This window comes from Vidua macroura, chromosome 5 (assembly GCF_024509145.1).
Source record: "Vidua macroura isolate BioBank_ID:100142 chromosome 5, ASM2450914v1, whole genome shotgun sequence".
In the NCBI taxonomy this organism is placed as follows: domain Eukaryota; kingdom Metazoa; phylum Chordata; class Aves; order Passeriformes; family Viduidae; genus Vidua; species Vidua macroura.
Genome location: NC_071575.1, coordinates 49,866,868 through 49,875,049, shown reverse-complemented (window position 1 = coordinate 49,875,049; position 8,182 = coordinate 49,866,868).

The window sequence follows — 8,182 nt, the reverse complement described above, 5'->3', positions numbered from 1 at the left end:
GTTAGACTAACTGGCAATCCAGTCCTAGGTTTCTATGACTCATATTTTGTAGCTATTTTAAAATAACAAAGATCAAATATTATGTAAATATTCCTCACTCCAAATCCACTGACTTTCTCTTTTTTTTTTTCTGCCTTTGTCCTGCAGCAAGATTATTCAGCCTCCCAAGATATTTTGTAAAAGTCATATTCATACAGATGTGTGGTTGCAGTAATCTTCTGTAGAGCTTTGGCTTAGAATTCATGCTCAGTCTTGAAATCTCAGAGGAAATTGTCAAGGCACAAAGGGCAAGAGAGTCTCCATCATCTACTGATGAAACTTGGGAGCTGATGAAACTGAGGAGCCTTAAATCTCTTTTTATTTTTGCAACAAAGCTAGTTCATACTCATTCTTTAAATTTCTTTCCCACTTAATTCCCAGTAAGGTAGGCAAATGACACACTGGGGATCAATCCCACACAATCTGAGTGACATCTCAATATTGAGGGACATGCTGAGCAAAATTCTAATGAAAGATAATCTTATGGATATCCAGAATTTAAACATTACAGCAAAGGCAGAGTCCCTAATCCCCGACTTAAATATTTCAGTGCAGTTGCACATTGAAAGATGCTTGTGCTTGACAGGAAAGACTAGTCAGGGTTATCTCTCTCCTGCTCATTGCTTTCCCTCTGTCTGCCTCATTTACATGTAAATAACTGAATTTTGCACACATTCAGGGTGCCACATGAATTTTAATGTTGCCTTTTTTACTTATGATTTTACAATCAGTCTGTCTTACTGATTTTTTCCCCAATTAAAACATTCATCAGGTCTTCTGTTACCCATAAGCTTGAACCACAGACTTACACATGAGTTGCCTACCTTTAGTTCAGGTCACTATGAGTCTTGGCAATATGATCACATTAGTTCAGTTCATGGAACACACACACACACACACACACACACACACACACTTACAGAGATCTCTTGTCTTTTCATAAGATTCCTTTTCAACTTTGAGAGTATAAATAAAGTTACATTGCAAAGGCTGAGTTACATCAGTGAGTACATGCATTACTTTCCTACAGGCAAGCAAATTTTTTCCTTTATTCTAGCAAATGCTTGTTTTCCAGGTGGGAATTAACTTCTCAGTACAATAATTTCTGTTCTGTGTCATCAACACAGAAGCCAGTTCTCCTGTGCTGTGGTTCTACAGTTCAGTGGTGGAGCTAACAACCTATTGAAGCAGTTTTGTGTCATTAGCAAGGGAATTTTTTCCCTAGTAGAGTGCTTCATTAGCAAGGGAATTTTTCCCTAGTGGAGCATTTCAATGCAAAAAATATTTCACTACCAAGCCCCTATATAGATGTTCTATCTAAGTGCTAAGGTAGTAACCACCTTCCTGAGACTCATCCTTCTTGGCAATGAGTTGACTAACCTCCCTTGCAGTTTTATTTCTACAATTACAGAGTAAAGGTCCTCTTGAAGCTGTTTCATGTGCTGCAATCCTGAACACAGTGCTGCGCTCGCAGTGAGATCTCAGAACAACAGTAGGGTTTGGCAGGGAGGACAGCCTCTACTATGTGCACTATCATTCCAATTCCAGGTGAGTTTTTTCAAGGACACAGTGGTCCATTTTGCAGTGGCACAGCTTCATCTTCACAGGGGGGCATTTAGTGATCCAATTTTGTTCATAAGATGTCACCAGCATAAGGCAATTTCAAAATTAACATTTTGTACAATGAAAATCAGCAAAAGCTAAAACAATAGGTTTAGCAATCAATGGATTATTTAAAAAAATAAGAGGAAAAAAAGAAGAAAATTTTAAAAAAAGAGAGATTCTGTAATAAAGTGATTTAATAGTCACTGAAAAATATTAATTTCATGGTGTGGTGATTCGTGGGCAATGAGTTAAATTCCAAATTGAGGTAGTGCACTTCCCAGCACTGCAGATCACTGCACAAATCCTGCCAGTAAAGGAACAGACCCTTCCACGTCTGGCAGTTGCAGCATGAATTCTCCTGCCTCCTGCCACTAGCCAATATGATCACAGCAGCAAGCATTTCTCCCATGTCCAGAAAAAAAATAGTGGGGTCTTTGCTTAGAAGTGCTGATGCCTGTAGAAGTATATTAGTCATCATGCTTGCTTAGGGAAACTGGTTCTGAGAATTCTTGATTCCTGCACCTTTATTGCTCCAGTTAGAAAACTTTTCTGCATTTCCTTCACATTCCTTACTGGTACCCACCAGTAAGAGAAGATGAATGAAAGAGAGAAATAAGATATAGATTTTACCTTTTTTGAATATTTTAATACATTTCCAGTTTGATAATTTTAACTGCTCTGTATCTTTCTGGTATTTAGAAAGCTGTACACACTCCTTTTTTGTCTTGACAGCAAATAAGTAATCGGTTTCTTTCTTCCTCACAGGAAAGCTTATGTATTTCAAGATCAGTGTGTGATCTTTTTGCATAACACAAACTTCAAGACTTCTCTAAAATAAATGTTTCAAATTAATAAGCTGTACCCATTTTTAGTTTCCAGATTCCATTATGGGCTCAGATTTCCAGAACTTAGTCACAACAAACACGAAAATTTTAGATTCCAGTTGGAGTGACCTTCTCCTCTTCTTGTGTTAAAAGGATGACTCATTTAGAATCCTCCTGTTCAAGGTTAACTTTTTCAATTGTCACCCATAATTTTTAGACATTTACTGAATGTTACAGTAATGGCAAAATGATGTTATTCAAAGCAAAGTCTCAGTGATAGCAGCTGTCTCTTCCTTTGTAAAAGATACTTAAGGATATTGCCATTTTGTTCTTTAGTATGATGTGAGGTTTGCAATAAATACTAAATTGTTCATTTTCTGTTTTAAACATTAAAACACAGCACATAAACATTCAAATAACCTTTCCTGAGATGTCAGTAATGCTGACACACAGAACATTCTGTTTTGATAGTTTTTCCCTTTTTATTGTGCACTTGTCCCTTTCTAAGCAGATTATAGACAGTTTTCAACACTCCAGTCATGTGAATCATATCACTAGCTTATAGAAATTTTCAACACTGTTGAATTTATGCTCAAAAATCAATCAGTCCATCACTTTCTTCATTAATTGTGCTCCTTCTGCATAGTCAATTAAAGCATCTCTACTTTGAATGCCTACTGGAGATTCTATTTTCTTCTCAATGCTTTGACTTTGCCTCCTTTTCACCTTTCTTTTTAATGTTATTTTAAGATCCCCAGAAGCAGCCAACATGCCCTCTAGAATATTGTCTCTTTTGCTATTGAATTTCACCTGGACAGTGGTGTGCTATCTTTCAGAGAAAGCAACCCCTTCTTCACAAAACCTAAGTCAATGGCTCAGAGTTATCCATGTCCTCTGTATTGCACGTAGATCTCCAAAACCAATGTTTCCTGAAGAGGGAATCAGTGCAGTATATGAATAATGTTGTTTGGCTTGGCTTGATGAGTCCTAGATGAGGGTGATGGAAGAAATTCACTGGGATGACCTTTGGAAAGATTTTGATGATACAGTGATTAATTACTTTTTCTCAGAAATCTAATATTCTGCAAAAATTTGTCTTAGGACTTCAACATCTCCTCCTCGCTTTAAATTCAGACATGGGTTTTTTGTTTGTTTGTTTGTTTATAAAGGCAAATAAAATACTATTTAACACTTGTTTGTTTGTTTGTTTGTTTTCCCATGCAAATGGTTAGTTGCAAGGCAGGAAAGCCACAATACATTGTACAATTGAGACACACAATTTGCTTCTCTGTCATAAAACCAAGGGAGGCATTTTCTGTCACTGCAGTTGTGTACTAATGGAGGGAATAAGCACCATTCAGTTCAGCAGCTGCATCCTGTAAGGTGTGGACACATTCCACTGCTTTATGCCAGCTCTCTAATCCTAGGAAAGAAATACACTTAAGGCCTGCTCCTAGGCTTGGGCTTTTCTTTATGTTACTCAGGCCAAATAAAACTGCAACAGCAAAAAATCAGTTAATTGCATTCAGTTTGCCAGATACATGCTAATAGTAAAACAGTGAGCACCTTCCTCTGACAGAAGGAATTCCTTTGCCTTACTGTAGTGAGAAAATTGTCTGTAAAAGCAGAGGTAATTTCTTCTCCTAGAAGGGCTCTGACTTACACATGCATTAAAGAGATGTTTTTCCCTGTATAATGAAGGCATAGAAATGACCATGCACTATGACAGCAGTCATGAAGTCATGCTGTCCCTCACTTTGAAGTCATTCATAATGTGTGTAGATGCTGTATTACTGTGCATTTAGAGCTGGTTCTGGGAGAGGATGTCAGTAGCATAAGACAAATAACCAGAGAATAACTAAGATCTTGTCCAGTGATGTAGAAACAATCAAGGAAAAAAACATCTCCTACTTTGAAGATGATCCCCAGTGTGAAGGTGTTCTTCATGTAGCAAAACCTCAAAGACATTTGGACCATACCACCATCACTGATAACACAGTGGTTGCTGTGCAGCAGAAGAATCTACTCCCAGTAGTGACTGGCAATATCTAATTTGGATTTTAGTGCTCTCATGCCAACCATAAGCCTTGTTGCTGCTGTTAGGGGAAAGAGCGAAGAAAACACAAACATGCAGTATAGTCTCATACCATTACAAACATCAGTAATATTTTCAAAATGTTGTGATAATTCGTTTCATGACATAAAGAAGAAGCCTAGATCACTCCTCCTTCAAAAGCATATCTGTCATCTTTTTGACCATAACAGCAGGTCAAACTATTTCCAGCACTTGGATGATGTGCTGGATATTAGTTGTCTGGAGATAGGCTTTTAACTGAAGTATTGCTGGTCCATCTATTCTATTAATTTTTTGCTGGCTGAGATTGAGCACTCCCATCTCTCTCAGAAATCATTCTAAATTTATCTTCAGATGAGGAAAGAGATATCAGTTCTCAAGGCTGAAATGGCAAGCTATGACTAATATAATATTCATTGTTATTTTGATAAGTGCACACTTGGTAATTGATAAAATATCAGCTAAACCAGTTTATGATCTCAGCAGAGCAAGAGATAAATGGTGCAGTCTTTGCTACATCATTGTTCTGACATATATGGCATTAAAAATGGTATTTACACAGTATGTTGTGTTCATGCTTTGCACCAACTCAGAGACACATAACTAACTGTGAGGGACAGCAGATGATTCTAACACAATACTGGAAATACTGGCATGATAATGGTAGACAGGAATCAGTAAGAGAAAGATATCCTCAAGCAATTCTAAAAACTTTAGTATTTTAATCCATTTTACAGAGGAGCATGACAGATTTCATAGGAAAAAAAATTACTTTTGTTGCATTTCTTGATGGCAAAGCACCAAATAATCTTCCAAATTTATATAAATAATAATTATGAGTAATGTATGTTACTTTGCTGTCAATAAAGAAGGCAAGCAACAATTTGTCCTAAACAAGTTAAATGGTATTAGAGTGCTGAGAACCGAGAAAAACAAGTTTTTTAGGCTATGTGTCATCAATGTAGCTTAGCTTCAGTGATAGAAGGGATGTGAGCACACACTACAGTTATAAAAATGTAAAACTTGAGCAGGAGAGCTCATTTTTAAGGAGAAAGAAAAAACAAGCCCTAAACCAGAAAACATCTGTTTAACTCGATTTTATGTACCCTGTAGTGGATTGGATACACTGCCTTCTCCTTGCTCTATTCAGTGTGCATTTACCTTACAAGTGGAGTTTATTCTACTAATCACAGTTCACCTCTGGTAATGTAAAGGAGAAAAATTTCATGTATGGGTTTACTTCCATCCTTAGTTACAGCATGCATAGAAGAACATGCTGTCTTTGATCAAGGCATCAGCCCATTTCTGGTCCTGGTGTCAAGGGATTTAGTTCAGCAGACTTGAGGCAGCCCTGTGAAAGCAGGATGCCTGGCAAGGCTCAAAGGAGCCTGCTGGTGGTGGAAGTTCTGTGTGGCTGCAGAGTAAACAGTGTTGCAAATTCAGCTTATAATAGATAAATTGGTTCCACAGGGCAGTACACGTAGATTTGGTTTTGGTGTAGGTCCCCATTGCCGGGAAGACCGTGAGGAACATCCCCTGGAGAGGGGCAGTGCGGGGTGCTCCTGGGCGGGGAACACTGATTCTTCATGGTAGCGGGTTCAGCTCAGCTGCCAGAACCTTCCTCTGGAAGGAATTCTGTACAGGATTTGGCTTCCATACCCACCTGGAATGGCAAAGGGCAGCCGCAGGTCAGGATGGGCTTCAGCACCGCATCTAAGAGGTGCCAAAACACTGGGCCTGGCTGAGTGTCCACCCTCACACAAGGTCTGAAAACATGCCTTGAAAATAAGCCAGTCAAGCAATGGCCGGCGGCAGAATGTTCCCCCAAACCTCTCCACAGGGCAAGGGGGAGGGAGAGGTGACTCCTCCAGTCAGCACCCCAGCAAGGAAGAGGTACAGTTGCCCTTCCCTCAAAGACTTCAGCTGGTTTAAAGGTCTCACGGATCAGGTAAGCCAACCCACTGCAACTCCCTATTTTTTCGTCCCATCCACAACCTTTCCCTTCCTTCTCCTGCTGCTAAACCACGGGGGTGGGTGGGGAGGAGAGCGATGCGTGCGTGGGGCCCGGGTAGCGCGGTAGCGGAGACACTCCCCTCCGCCACCATTGCGCGCCGGCCGCCCGCGGCGAGGTCCCGCTCCCCCTGCGCCTGTCTCCGGGCCGCCGTATGGAGGACAGGGAGCGGGTGGGTGGGGAAGCCCGAGCGCCCGGCGGCGGGAGTCGCTCGCCTCTGCCGGCGCAGGGGGCGGCTCGGCTCGGCTCGGCAGCCCCGCCTGCGCGGCGCCGCAGGGGTTAAGCGCCCCCGCTCCCGGCGGGATCGCTGCCGGCGGGGAGCGGGTTAAGCGCCTGGCGGCGGCGGCTCCGCCACTGGGCTCCGCACCGCGCTCCGCGCCGGAGCCGATACAGCGGGAAGATGGCGACGGAGGGAGCGAGCGGCGAGCCCGGCTCTGGCGGGCGGGAGGACTCGGCGGCCACGGCAGCGGTAATCGGCCTGGTGGGAGACGGGGGGTGCGATCCAGCCGCCGCGAGGAGGGTTTCCCCATGGGGCTGGGACGAAGCGGTGCCTGGAGACCTGCCTCCACCGCTCCGTCCCTCCGCCCTCCTTCTCCCCCGGGGCGGGACGGGGTTCGCCGTGGAACCCGCTGCCGCCGAGCCCCGTCCCGCCCCGGGCAAGAACAGAGAGAGGCGCGGGCTCTCCTTCCCTGCGGCTCTCCCTCTTCCCTCAGCGGGGGCGGTGGGTTCTCTCCCCCATTGTTCCTTCCCGCTGCTCCGGCGCGGGGAACGGCGTGCGGCGCCCGTGAGGGGCATGGAGGGGGCTCCGCTCCCGTCTCGCCTCTCCCGCACCCACCCCCCTTTCCCGCTGCTTCGCACAGCGAGGAGGCTGCGCCCCGGCTCTCCGCGAGGGCTGAGGTGCTGACAGCGGCTGGGGTGGGGGGACCTGTCAGACCGGGGCGGGGGAAAATGTTGCTCTTTAGCCCTTTGCCGGGCCCGTAAGGCTCTTGGCTTTCGCCTGCCTCTCGTGAGGCGTTTTCGGCGCAGAGGCACCGACCGTCCTTTTCCCCCGCCCCATGTCCCCGTCCCGAGCATCGGGTGTGTGGAGACGGCTCGCTTCCCAGGACCCGCGCCCCAGGGGCAGGGTCTGGCTCCCCGCTTAAAATATCCTCAAAAGCCGAGGAGAACGCCCTCCCTGCCGGCGTGTCCTCGCTGCGGGTGGGTGAGGCGGCTGGGAGGGAGACCGGAGGGATGCGGTGCGGTGCCAGCCGATGGCTAAAGCGGTGTCATGGGGAGGCTGCGTTCCCCTGGGCCAGCGCTGGGCTCTTCTCTCCTGCTCCGCGCGACCCCAGGCAAGGCTGCAAGGCTCGTCTTCTCGGGCGGTCTGCCTCTCTGCTGGGCCGCGGCTCCTCGCCCGTGCTCTGGCAGACCTCTATCAGCCCGGCGGCTCTCCCTCTCCCGGCGCATCCCAGACCTGACGTGGTCCAGCCTGTCTGGGGACTTCCCGGGCGAACCAGCCCTAGGTACTCGCCTGGCTGACAGCCGCAGGTCCAGAGTCAGGCTGGAGCTGCTCGGTCTCGTAGCCACATGCGAAGTTCAGGGCAGTAAAACCGCGGTGGTGCCCATTGTGATTGGGATCGTTCCTGAAGG